Source organism: Convolutriloba macropyga, chromosome 11 (assembly GCF_964194025.1).
Source record: "Convolutriloba macropyga chromosome 11, txConMacr16.3, whole genome shotgun sequence".
NCBI classification, from domain to species: Eukaryota; Metazoa; Xenacoelomorpha; order Acoela; family Convolutidae; genus Convolutriloba; species Convolutriloba macropyga.
Genome location: NC_134478.1, coordinates 828,674 through 843,337, shown reverse-complemented (window position 1 = coordinate 843,337; position 14,664 = coordinate 828,674). Strand labels below are relative to the sequence as shown.

The following is a 14,664-nucleotide window of genomic DNA, read 5'->3' as shown; positions in this document are numbered from 1 at the left end:
GAATTCTCAGCCAATGTTCATTCCACGCAACCATTTTTCCTATATAAAAATTACTCAAATTATGGAAACAAGGGAATTTATATCGTCGAAAAGACATACAATTCTTTACCAGTGTTCGCGGATGAACGTGACCCATTTTCGCAGATTTGAGAAGGTAGTTAGCCTGAAACCGTATTGCGCTGCGCAATTTATAACTTACGCCTTCAGATCAAATTCAAGGATTTAATTGTTCTCGTGAACAATGTTGTGGGTAAATGCGAAACTGGAAATTGTCTTCTTAATCCACATTTACTATCCTGAAACAGATCACCGGATAGGCTCTTAATCATCGACACTGACGTATGGAATTGGAATTAATAACAAAATATTGCAACGATTCTTCACGATAGCCCCTAAAACAAGCTTTACGGAAATTTTTGACGGATGTAACCATATTTATGCAAATTTGAACTAAAAATTGCAAGGCAGGCACATGACCAAATATCATAAGCTAATCTCAAATCATGGTGAAGAAAATAATTGGCAAATTCAGTGAATTTACTCAAGAAATTTTTCAATTATTTTGTCGCTAAGAAGCTAAGTACTTGTAACAAAATCTGGCCAGAGTTCCCTCTATTGTCTTGAAATATTAAGAAATGCATTGAATGCGAAAAAACTAATAGGAACAGGGGAATATTCCACTTCTCTGAAAAATTGACTCTCCATTCACTTAGGCTAAACATAAACAAACTATATTTGATTTAGTTTCGCTTTTGTTATTAATGAAAACAGTATTACACTCAATAGAAAAAAATTTAAGTCAGATAATGTCATAATGTCGAAAATGTACCTAGTAAAATAATTGATTATCAGAATTTTTAGAAACTTTTATTTTGTCAGAAATGCAATAGGAATTTTGTTGACCACCCACCTACAAGATTTGCTTTATCTGCAATTCGAAATTCCTCGAGGTTATTGTAACATTTATTTTGCGTAGCACGTCGTAACCACTGAGCTAAGTGGGTTTTATGTTAATTTCCTGCCAACTATCTTTGGAAAAAAAGCGTGCTTACTACTAGAGTAATTAACAGTTAGAAGCTATAAAAATGACATTATGCAGCTCAAAATTAACTGTCGCGACTGAGTTCTTTTTTTCAACTAAATAGGTTAAAGTTAACTTGGGTGAACTCAATGACCTCATTTCAATTATATTTAGGATAAACTGCGCTTAAAGAAATTTGAAATCCACTTGATATGCAATGTTTCAGAACAGATTTTAGGTTTTATTATTGATATATGCTAGTTCACCACTAAATTGCCCAGAGACCAAAATCTGGGAAGTTGCACCAGTTAAAAAATTTTCAAAAGAAATTTCAAACGATTATACTTGCTGTCAATGCTTTATAAATCTGATTTGTTTTGCGGTTTTAACCCCGGAATCCCTCCTCTCAAGAAATGATGTAAAGAATGGGAAATGATAATAAAATCAGTTGATGCCTGAAATGTGAACAGTCTCTGATTTTCAACAAATCTTAAAGGAGGATTAGACATTCAACATCATGCATCAGCATTAGAGGAAACAAATAACTGACAGCATTAATGGTCTGCAGATTTAAGCTTTCAGGTAAAATAGAATGTGTCCGATCCATTAAACGGCTAAAGGAAACATGATTTTTCTGTAAACAAAATCTAAGTCATGATTAGAAATCATAAAAATGTTTCCAAAAACAAAACTAGGGGACCAATTTTTTTTTGAAGAAATACAAAGACATCGATATAATTATACCAATAGACACCGAAAACAAATTTTTGAATGACCACACGACCAGAAAAAATTCATGACAAGAAATAGGTTTTTGCATGAAAAGAACCACGCGAAACACAAAAACCAGATATCTGAGGTTGAGAACATACTTCAAATTGAAGTGACTATTTCCTATAGCTACTCGCGTTTTCTCAAACAAATAGTGCCAAAGAAGGCGACAGTGTCAACGCCATCAATTGTTAGTTGAAACCATTAAGTTAACCAAATTATAGCCTCTTCTGTGAACCAAAAGTACTTGTTGTCAAGACGAAGAACAGGAGAGCGAGAAAAAATGAAAAACAAAAACCCAATATTTGAAAAAACAACAGATAATCTCAGTTAGTCTAAAAAGACTAAAAAAGACCAGTTTATGAAAATATGATTTAACGGAACGAAAGGAAGGATTTCTAAAAGGAAGGAAAACCTGGAAAAACTGATGTCGTTTTTGAAAAAAAAACAAATTGATTACAAACGGACTTCAATTCTGAAAATACCTTTTTGAGGTAATTCCGTTATGTCCTAATAGAAATTGATTATGCTCTATCACTAATCAATGTTTACAAGAATTAAACATTGATCGCCGCTCGAAACCTGCGAATTTTAAAAACGCTTAGCCTGAATGTTCTACATCTGAAGATCTTTAATGTTAATACACAACTTTATGCAGTAAAGAAATCGGTCTGCCAAAATTGATAAAACTGAAAAGCCAGTTGACTTTATAGAGCCTTCCCCACTTCGTAAGTTTGAGCAGCAGGATCGACGATCGTTTTTATGTCAAATTTAATTGCACAGTGACACCCAATTATTATTTTTTTTGCTAGTGCACTTAAATTCCATATTTAAGTCACTCAAAAAGTACTTACATAGGATGTTTAAGAAATTGTTTTTGAAAAATTTTTAAATGATCTTATGTTTGCAATTTTTTACAGCACTTCTCATTTTGAGAAAGCGTACGATTAATTTGTGCTGCTACACCTGCAAAAAGATGATCTGAAACACATTTTCATGGAGCCTTTTGGAAATTTTTCAAAGACTATTGGTTTGTTTAGGAATGTACTCAAAATAACTGCTTAAAATTTTAGAACAAAGTGACCTCAATTACTTCATGATTTGGGACATAAATAATTTTCGAAATCTTCGATTGAAATTTTTGGTTTCAGGCACAGTAAACTGAAAAAAGGGTTAAACATTTGTTAAAAAGATGTTTTCTATTTTGACAAGCTATGAGTAAATTAAAATGGTTTTATGGTGTAATTTTTTTCCTTTTTGATTTTCACAGAGAAATAAATGTGATGAAATTTTTATTAAGTTTCTTGACATGAGATCCAAAAAAAACAAGTTACAAATAAAATAACTTTAACAGCCATAAGAGTTTGAGAACAATAAAGGGCTTCACATGAGGGCGATGTCTTTACTTCAATCGAATAACCAAAAAATGATCAACATCTTCAGAAAATTGGAGTGAAACAAATCAATGTTTACAAAACATAAAGACTGATCACTGCTTGAAAAGTTGCAAACTTCACAAACGTTTTACCTAAAAATTCTACACCTGAAGGTCTTTAATGTAAACACAACTTTATGCAGTAAATAAATCGGTCTGCCAAAAATTGATTGAACTCAAAAGCCAGTTGACCTTATAGTTCCTTCCCCACGTCGTAAAATTGAGCAGGAAAATCTATGATAAGTATTACATCAAATTTCAGTTAGTGACACTCGATTAGTACTTTTTAGCATGTGCACTTAAGTTCCATATTTAAGTCACTCAACATTTTCTGACAAAGGATTGTCAAGGAATTGCTTTGAAAATTTTGAAAAGATCTTAAGTTAGCGAGCTTTTTTGCAGCACTTCTCCTTTTGAAAAGAGCATTTTTTGCTGCTACAGCTGCAAAAAGATGATCTGAAACACATTTTCTTGGAGTCTTTTAGAAATTTTTTTAAGACTATTGGTTTGTTTAGGAATGTACTCAAAATAACTGCATTTAATTTTAGAACAGAGTGACCTCAATTACTTTATGATTTGGGACATAAATAGTTTTCGAAATGTCCGATTGAAAATTCTGGTTTCAGGCACTGGAAACTCAAAAAAAGGGTTAAACATTTGTTAAAAAGATGTTTTCTATTTTGACAAGGTATCAGTATATTAAAATCGTTTTATGGTGTAATTTTTTTCTTTTCTGATTTTCACAGAATAATAAATGTGATGAAATTCTTATTAAGTTTCTTGACATGAGATCCAAAAAAAAGACAAGTTACAAATAAAACAACTTGAAAAAGTTACCTTTTAATATCAATGACCCCTGGTTTGATGCCCGGAGCATGGTATCTCACACTGGTTAGATTTAAACGTACCAGCTCTGGCCATGAGAAGCCCAGTGGACGTAAATCCCTGGTCAGAAAAATGGTAATCGACCATGAACTCTGGCCATATATTGCGCAGTAGCCTATGGCTCTGACCAGTCTGATTGTTGGTTTTATACTTCATTTTGCTCTGCAACAGTCATGTTCACTAATCAATTTTTCTTATGCAGGGCTTAAATCCACTGCGGGTAATCTGCGCGTGCTCAGTGATCATCTAATTATTTCGACCATTTGGCGTACCATTTTTTGGCGATCACATAAAATAACAAATTTTCCCGTAATATAGTCTGTTTTTGTCAATTGATTCAAACTGCAGCCATGCAACTTGAGAAAACCTCAATCGCATGTTAGTTGCATTCCAAAAAATTCCAAAGAATGAACGAAAGAAGAGATGCATCAACCTCTAGAAATAATTGGTCAAAGTTGAAAGTTTGATCCGAATTGTTTTCTGTCTTTATTTTCTGTGTCATTATATATAAAGGTGTGACTGATTGGGCTTAATTGCGCTGGCAATACTTCTGGAGGCCAACTGTCGGATACTGCAACCAGTGATTGTGAAAACTGCTTAAAATTCTTTAATTTTTCGTTGCATTTTATTTCCTTTCCTTGGGTTTTTTCGCTAGGTATAATCTGTTTTTTTTCAATCGTTTGGCAATTATTTCTTGAACCAGTTAATTTAGCAGCCATAAAAGTTTGAGAACAGTAAAGGGCTTCACTTGAGGGCGATGTCTTTACATTATTTGAATAATCAAAAAATGATCAATATATTTAGAAAATTAGAGTGAAACAAATCAATGTTTATAAAATATAAAGACTGATCACTACTTGAAAGTTGCAAATTTCACAAACGCTTAACCTAAAAATTTTACACCTGAAGGTCTTTAATGTAAACACACAACTTTATGCAGTAAACAAATCGGTCTGCCAAAAGTTGATTGAACTCAAAAACCAATTGACCTTATAGTTCCTTCCCCACTTCGTAAATTTGAGCAGGAAAATCTACTATAAGTATTACATCAAGTTTCAGTTAGTGACACCGGGTTAGTACTTTTTAGCATGTGCATCAAGTTCCATATTTAAGTCACTCAAAATTTTCAGACAAAAGATTTTCAAGGAATTGTTTTCAAAATTTTGAAAAGATCTTAAGTTAGCGAGCTTTTATGCAGCACTTCTCATTTTGAAAAGAGCATTTTTTGCTGCTACAGCTGCAAAAAGATGATCTGAAACACATTTTCTTGGAGTCTTTTAGAAATTTTTTTAAGACTATTGGTTTGTTTAGGAATGTACTCAAAATAACTGCATTTAATTTTAGAACAGAGTGACCTCAATTACTTTATGATTTGGGACATAAATAGTTTTCGAAATGTCCGATTGAAAATTCTGGTTTCAGGCACTGGAAACTCAAAAAAAGGGTTAAACATTTGTTAAAAAGATGTTTTCTATTTTGACAAGGTATCAGTATATTAAAATGGTTTTATGGTGTAATTTTTTTCTGTTTTGATTTTCAGAGAATAATAAATGTGATGAAATTCTTATTAAGTTTCTTGACATGAGATCCAAAAAAACAAGTTACAAACAAAATATCTTGAAAAAGTTACCTTTAAAATCAATGACCACTGGTTTGATGCCCGGAGCATGGTATCTCTCACTGGTCAGAGATAAACGTACCATCTCTGGACAGAAGAAGACCAGTGGACGCAAATGTCTCGTCAAAAAAATGGTAATCAACCGTGAACTTTGGCCATATATTGCGCAGTAGCCTATGGCTCTGACTAGTCTGATTTTTGGTTTTATACTTCATTCTGCTCAGCAACAGTCATGATCACTAATCAGTTTTACTTATGGAGGGCTTAAATCCACTGCGGGTCATCTGCGGGAGCTCAGTGACCATCTAATTATTTCGACCATTTGGCGTACCATTTTTGGCGATCACATAAAATAACAAATTTTCCCGTACTTTAGTCTGTATTTTGTCAATTGATTAAAACTGCAGCCAGGCAACCTGAGAAAACCTCAATCGCTTGTTAGTTGCATTCCAAACAACTCCAAAGAATGTACGAAAGAAGAGATGCATTAACCTCTAGAAAAAAATGGTCAAAGTTGAAAGTTTGACCCGAATTGTTTTCTGTCTTTATTTTTTGGGCCATTATATATAAAGGTGTGACTGAATGGGCTTGATTGCGTTGACAATGCTTCTGAAGACCAACTGTCGGATACTGCAACCAGTGATTGTGAAAATTGCTTAAAATTCTTTAATTTTTCGATTCATTTTGTTTCCTTTCCTTGGGTTTTTTCGCTAGGTATAATCTGTTTTTTTTTCAATCGTTTGGCAATTATTTCTTGAACCAGTTAATTTAGCAGCCATAAAAGTTTGAGAACAGTAAAGGGCTTCACTTGAGGGCGATGTCTTTACATTATCTGAATAATAAAAAAAATGATCAATATCTTTAGAAAATTAGAGTGAAACAAATCAATGTTTATAAAACATAAGGACTGATCACTGCTTGAAAGTTGCGAACTTCACAAACGCTTAACCTAAAAATTTTAGATCTGAAGGTCTTTAATGTAAACACACAACTTTATGCAGTAAATAAATTGGTCTGCCAAAAATTGATTGAACTCAAAAGCCAATTGACCTTATGGTTCCTTCCCCACTTCGTAAAATGGAGCAGGAAAATCTACTATAAGTATTACATCAATCTTCAGTTAGTGACACTCGATCAGTACTTTTTAGCATGTGCACTTAAGTTCCATAAAGTCACTCAAAATTTTCAGACAAAGGATATTCAAGGAATTGTTTTCAAAATTTTAAAAATATCTTAAGTTAGAGAGCTTTTATGAAGCACTTCTCTTTTTGAAAAGCGCATTTTGTGCTGCTACAGCCTCAAAAAGATGATGTGAAACATTTTTTCTTGGAGTCTTTTGGAAATTTTTTTAAGACTATTGGTTTATTTAGGAATATACTCAAAATAACTGCGTAAAATTTTAGAACAGAGTGACCTCAATTACTTTATGATTGGGGACATAATTAATTTTCGAAATCAAATTCTGGTTTCAGGCACAGGAAACTGAAAAAAAGGTTAAACATTTGTTAAAAAGATGTTTGCTATTTTGACAAGGTATCAGTATATTAAAATGTTTTTCTGGTGTAATTTTTCTCTTTCTGATTTTCACAGAATAATAAATGTGATGAAATTCTTATTAAGTTTCTTGACATGAGATCCAAAAAAAAACAAGTTACAATTAAAATAACTTGAAAAAGTTACATTTAATATCAATGACCCCTGGTTTGATGCCCGGAGCATGATATCTCTCACTGGTCAGAGTGAAACGTACCAGCTCTGGCCAGAGGAAGCCCAGTGGACGTAAATGTCGGGTCAAAAAATGGTAATCGACCATGAACACTTGCCATATATTGTGCAGTAGCCTATGGCTCTGACCAGTCTGATTTTTGGTTTTATACTTCATTCTGCTCAGCAACAGTCATGATCACTAATCAGCTTTACTTATGGAGGGCTTAAATCCACTGCGGGTCATCTGCGGGAGCTCAGTGACCATCTAATTATTTCGACCATTTGGCGTACAAATTTTTGGCGATTACAAAACATAAAAAAATTTCCCTTAATATAGTCTTTTTGCTCTCAATTGATTAAAACTGCAGCCATGCAACCTGAGAAAACCTCAATCGCTTTTTAGTTGCATTCCAAAAAACTCCAAAGAATGAACGAAAGAAGAGATGCATTAACCTCTTGAAAAAATTGGTCAAAGTTGAAAGTTTGATCCGACTTGTTTTCTGTCTTTTTTTCTGAGCCATTTATATAAAGGTGTGACTGATTGGGCTTAATTGCGCTGACAATGCTTCTGGAGACCAACTGTCGGATACTGCAATCAGTGATTGTCAAAACTGCTCAAATTTTTTTAATTTTTCTTTTCATTTTATTTCCTTTCCTTGGGTTCTTTTCGCTAGGTATAATCTGTTTTTTTCAATCGTTTGGCAATTATTTCTTGAACCAGTTAATTTAGCAGCCATAAAAGTTTGAGAACAGTAAAGGGCTTCACTTGAGGGCGATGTCTTTACATTATTTGAATAATCAAAAAATGATCAATATATTTAGAAAATTAGAGTGAAACAAATCAATGTTTATAAAATATAAAGACTGATCACTACTTGAAAGTTGCAAATTTCACAAACGCTTAACCTAAAAATTTTACACCTGAAGGTCTTTAATGTAAACACACAACTTTATGCAGTAAACAAATCGGTCTGCCAAAAATTGATTGAACTCAAAAGCCAATTGACCTTATAGTTCCTTCCCCACTTCGTAAATTTGAGCAGGAAAATCTACTATAAGTATTACATCAAATTTCAGTTAGTGACACTCGATTAGTACCTTTTAGCATCTGCACAGAAGTTCCATGTTCCATATTTAAGTCACTCAACGTTTTCTGACAAAGGATTGTCAAGGAATTGCTTTGAAAATTTTGAAAAGATCTTAAGTTAGCGAGCTTTTTTGCAGCACTTCTCATTTTGAAAAGCGCATTTTGTGCTGCTACAGCTGCAAAAAGATGATCTTAAACACAATTTCTTGGAGATTCTTGGCTATTTTCTAAGAATATTGGTTTGGTTAGGAATGCATTCAAAATATCTGCTTGAAATTTTAGAACAGAGTGACCTCAATTACTTTATGATATGGGACATAAATAGTTTTCGAAATCTTCGATTGAGAATTGTGGTATCAGGCACAGGAAACTGAAAAAAGGGTTAAACATTTGTTAAAAAGATGTTTTCTATTTTGAAAAGATATCAGTATATTAAACTGGTTTTTTATGGTGTAATTTTTTTCTTATTTGATTTTCACAGAAAAACAAATGTATTGAAATTCTTAATCAGTTTCTTGGCGTGAGATCCAAAAAAAGACAAGTTACAAATAAAATAACCTGAAAAAGTTACCTTTTAATATCAATGACCCCTGGTTTGATGCCCGGAGCATGGTATCTCTCACTGGTCAGATTTAAACGTACCAGCTCGGGCCAAACGAAGCCCAGTGGACGTAATTTGAAAAAGTTATCTATCTAAATCAATGACGCTGGCTTGATGCTCGGAGCATGGTATCTCCCACTGGTCAGATTTAAACGTACCCGATCTGGCCAGAAGAGGCCCAGTCGAAGTAAAGGTCTGATCAGAAATAGGGTAATTGGCCATGAACACTGGCCATATTTTGCGCAAGAGCCTATGGCTCTGACCAGTCTGATTTTTGCTTTTATACTTCACTTTGCTCTTCAACAGATATGTTCACTATTCAGTTTTGTTTATGCGGTGCTGAAATCCACTGAGGGTCAGCTGCGCGTGCTCAGTGGTCATCTGTTTTTTTCTACCATTTGGCGTGTAAATTTTTGGCGATTAAAAAAAACTAAATACTTTCCAGTCATGTAGTCCATTTCTGGTCGACTGAATAAAACCGCAGCTATGCAAACTGAGAAAATCTCCATCGGTTGTTAGTTGTTTTCTAAAAAAACTCCAAAGAATGAAGGAAAGAAGAGATGCATTAACCTCTGGAAAAGATTAGTCGAAGTTGAAATTTTGATCCAAACTGTTTTCTGTCTTTGCTTTCTCTGTCGTTTATATCATGAAAGGTGTTACTGATTGGGCTTAATTTTGCTGACACTGCAGCTGGAGACCAACTGTCGGATACTGCAACCAGTGATTTTGAAAACTGCTTAAAAGTCTTCAGTTTTTTGATTCATCTCATTTCTTTTTCTTTGTTTTTTTGTTCGGTATTATCTATTTTATTCACTCGTTTGGCAATTACTTCTTGAACCAGTTAATTTAGCAGCCATAAATGTTTGAGAACAATAAACGGCTTCACAGTAGGGCGATGTCTTCATATTATTCGAATAATCAAAAAATGATCGAAACTCTTTAAAAAAATAAAGTGAAACCAATCAATGTTTACAAAGCATAAAGACTGATGACTGCTTGAAAATTGCGCATTTCACAAACGCTTTACCTAAATATTCTACACCTGAAGATCTTTAATGTAAACACACAACTTTATGCAATAAATAAATCGGTCTGCCAGAAATTGATTGAACTGGAAAGCCAGTTGACCTTATAGTTCCCTCCCCCACGTCGTAAGTTTGAGCAGGCAGATCTACGATAGGTATTACATCAAATTCAAGTTAGTGAGATTCAATTAGGTTTTTTGCATGTGCTCATTTAAGTTCCTCATTTAAGTCACTCAAAATGCTCTGACAAAGGATGTTCAAGAAATTGTTTTGAAAATTTTGAAAGGATCTTAAGTTAGCGAACTTTTTTGCAGCATTTCTCAATTTGAAAAGTGTATGATTATTTTATGCTGCTACAGCTGCAAACATTGAAATAAAATTTCTTGGAATTCCTTCGAATATTTTTAAGACCATTGGTTTGTTTAGGAATGTACTCAAAATAACTGCTTAAAATTTTAGAAAAGAGTGACCTCAATTACTTTACGATTCGGGACATAGATAGTTTTCGAAATCGGTGAATTTTCTTTTTATTTTTCACAGAATAACAAAATGTAATGAACTTCTTTATAAGTTTATTGAAATGAGATTTAAAAAAAGTTAAAACTAAAATAACTTCAAAAAAATACCTTTTAATATCAACGGCCCTATTTTGATGCCTGGAGAATGGTATCTCTCACTGGTCACATTTAAACGTTCCAGATCTGGCCTGAAGAGGCCCAGTCTACGTAATTGTCTGATCAGAAATAGGGTAATTGGCCATGAACACTGGCCATATTTTGCGCAATAGCCTATGGCTCTGACCACTCTGATTTCTGCTTTTACACTTCACTTTACTCTTCAACAGATATGTTCACTATTCAGTTTTGTTTATGCGGTGCTGAAATCCACTGAGGGTCAGCTGCGCGTGCTCAGTGGTCATCTGTTTTTTTCTACCATTTGGTGTGTAAATTTTTGGCGATTAAATAAAACTAAATACTTTCCAGTCATATAGTCCATTTCTGGTCGACTGAATAAAACCGCAGCTATGCAAACTGAAAAAATCTCCATCGGTTGTTAGTTGTTTTCTAAAAAACTCCAAAGAATGAAGGAAAGAAGAGATGCATTAACCTCTGGAAAAGATTAGTCAAAGTTGAAATTTTGATCCAAACTGTTTTCTGTCTTTGCTTTCTCTGTCGTTTATATCATGAAAGGTGTGACTGATTGGGCTTAATTTTGTTGACACTGCAGCTGGAGACCAACTGTCGGATACTGCAACCAGTGATTTTGAAAACTGCTTAAAAGTCTTCAGTTTTTTGATTCATCTCATTTCTTTTTCTTTGTTTTTTGTTCGGTATTATCTATTTTATTCACTCGTTTGGCAATTACTTCTTGAACCAGTTAATTTAGCAGCCATAAATGTTTGAGAACAATAAACGGCTTCACAGTAGGGCGATGTCTTTATATTATTCGAATAATCAAAAAATGATCGAAACTCTTTAAAAAAATAAAGTGAAACCAATCAATGTTTACAAAGCATAAAGTCTGATGACTGCTTGAAAGTTGCGCATTTCACAAACTCTTTACCTAAATATTCTACACCTGAAGATCTTTAATGTAAACACACAACTTTATGCAATAAATAAATCGGTCTGCCAGAAATTGATTGAACTGGAAAGCCAGTTGACCTTATAGTTCCCTCCCCCACGTCGTAAGTTTGAGCAGGCAGATCTACGATAGGTATTACATCAAATTCAAGTTAGTGAGATTCAATTAGGTTTTTTGCATGTGCTCTTAAGTTCCTCATTTAAGTCACTCAAAATGCTCTGACAAAGGATGTTCAAGAAATTGTTTTGAAAATTTTGAAAGGATCTTAAGTTAGCGAACTTTTTTGCAGCATTTCTCAATTTGAAAAGTGTATGATTATTTTATGCTGCTACAGCTGCAAACATTGAAATAAAATTTCTTGGAATTCCTTCGAATATTTTTAAGACCATTGGTTTGTTTAGGAATGTACTCAAAATAACTGCTTAAAATTTTAGAAAAGAGTGACCTCAATTACTTTACGATTCGGGACATAGATAGTTTTCGAAATCGGTGAATTTTCTTTTTATTTTTCACAGAATAACAAAGTGTAATGAACTTCTTTATGAGTTTATTGAAATGAGATCCAAAAAAAATGTTACAACTAAAATAACTTCAAAAATACCTTTCAATATCAACGGCCCTGTTTTGATGCCTGGAGAATGGTATCTCTCACTGGTCACATTTAAACGTTCCAGATCTGGCCTGAAGAGGCCCAGTCTACGTAATTGTCTGATCAGAAATAGGGTAATTGGCCATGAATACTGGCCATATTTTGCGCGATAGCCTATGGCTCTGCCCAGTCTGATTTTGCTTTTATGATTCACTTTGCTCTTCAACAGTTATGTTCACTATTCAGTTTTTTTTATGCAGTGCTAAAATCCACTAAGGGTCAGCTGCGCGTGCTCAGTGGTCATCTGTTTTTTTTTTCCTACCATTTGGCGTGTAAATTTTTGGCGATTACATAAAACTAAATACTTTCCAGTCATATAATCTTTTTTTTGTCGATTGAATAAAACCACAGCTATACAAACTGAGAAAATCTCCATCGGTTGTTAGTTGCTTTCTAAAAATCTCCAAAGAATGAAGGAAAGAAGAGATGCATTAACCTCTAGAAATAATTGGTCAAAGTTGAAATTTTGATCCAAACTGTTTTCTGTCGTTGCTTTCTCTGTCCTTTATATCACGAAAGTTGTGACTGATTGGGCTTAATTTCGCTGACACTGCTTCTGGAGACCAACTGTCGGATACTGCAATCAGTGATTGTCAAAACTGCTTAAATTTTTTTAATTTTTCTTTTCATTTTATTTCCTTTCCTTGGGTTTTTTTCGCTTGGTATAATATGTTTTTTTTTCACTCTTTTGGCAATTATTTCCTGAACCAGTTAATTTAGCAGCCATAAAAATTTGAAAACAATAAAGGGCTTCACTTGAGGGCGATGTCTTTACATTATTTGAATAATCAAAAAATGATCAAAATTCTTTTAAAAAAATAGAGTGAAACAAATCAATGTTTACAAAGCATAAAGACTGATGACTGCTTGAAAGTTTCGAATTTCACAAACGTCTTACCTATATATTCTACACCTGAAGATCATTAATGTAAACACACAGCTTTATGCGGTAAATAAATCTGTCTGCCAGAAAATGATTGAACTGAAAAGCCAGTTGACTTTATCGTTCCTTCCCACACGTTGTTAGTTTGAGCAGGCAGATCTACGATAGGCATTTTATCAAATTCAAGTTAGTGACATTCAACTAGCTTTTTTTCTTGTGTTCTTAAGTTCCTGATTTAAGTCATTCAAAATGCTCTGAAAAAGGATGTTCAAGAAATTGTTTTGAAAATTCTGAAAGGATTTTAATTTAGCGAACTTTTTGCAGCATTTTTGATTTTGAAAAGTGTACGATTATTTTATGCTGCTACAGCTGAAAGCACTTGATCTTAAATACTTTTTCTTGGAGATTCTTGGAATATTTTCAAGGACCATTGGTTTGTTTAGGAATGTCCTCAAAATGAGTGCTTAAAATTTTAGAACAGAGCGACCTCAATTACTTTACGATTTGAGGCATATATAGTTTTCAAAACCGGTGAATTTTGTTTTTAATTTTCACGGAATAACAAAATGTAATGAAATTCTTTATGAGATTCTTGAAATGAGACCCAAAAAAAAGTTACGAATAAGATAACTCCAAAAGTTACCTTTTAATATCAATGACCCTGTTTTGATGCGTGGAGAATGGTATCTCTCACTGGTCAGATTTAAACGTACCCGATCTGGCCAGAAGAGGCCCAGTCGAAGTAGAGGTCTGATCAGAAATAGGGTAATTGGCCATGAACACTGGCCATATTTTGCGCAATAGCCTATGGCTCTGACCAGTCTGATTTCTGCTTTTATACTTCAATTAGCTCTTCAACAGATATGTTCACTAGTCAGTTTTGTTTATGCAGTGCTGAAATCCACTGAGGGTCAGCTGCTCGTGCTCAGTGGTCATATGTTTTTTTCTACCATTTTGCGTGTAAACTTTTGGGGATAACATAAAACAAAAAATACGTTCCAGTCATATAATCCTTTTATTGTCGATTGAAAAAAACTGCAGCTATGCAACCTGAGAAAATCTCCATCGGTTGTTAGCTGCATTCTAAAAAACTCCAAAAAATGAAGGAAAGAAGAGATGCATTAACCTCTGGAAAAGATTAGTTAAAGTTGAAAGTTTGATCCGAACTGTTTTCTCTCTTTGCTTTCTTTGCCGTTTATATCATGAAAGGTGTGACTGATTGGTCTTCATATCACTGACACTGCATCTGGAGACCAACTGTGGGATACTGCAACCAGAGATTTTGAAAACTGCTTAAAAGTCTTCACTTTTTTGTTTCATTTTATTTCCTTTTCTTAGTTTTTCGCTAGGTATGATCTATTTTTTTCACACGTTTGGCAATTACTTCTTGAACCAGTT

At 33.7% G+C, this 14,664-nt stretch overlaps 1 protein-coding gene across 1 annotated transcript in view; it reads left to right on the top strand.

Moving 5' to 3' along the window:
* LOC142349704 (uncharacterized) overlaps positions 1 to 14,664 on the top strand; it is a 29,402-nt gene that overhangs the window by 11,370 nt on the left and 3,368 nt on the right. The gene's annotated exons all lie outside the window — the stretch shown is intronic.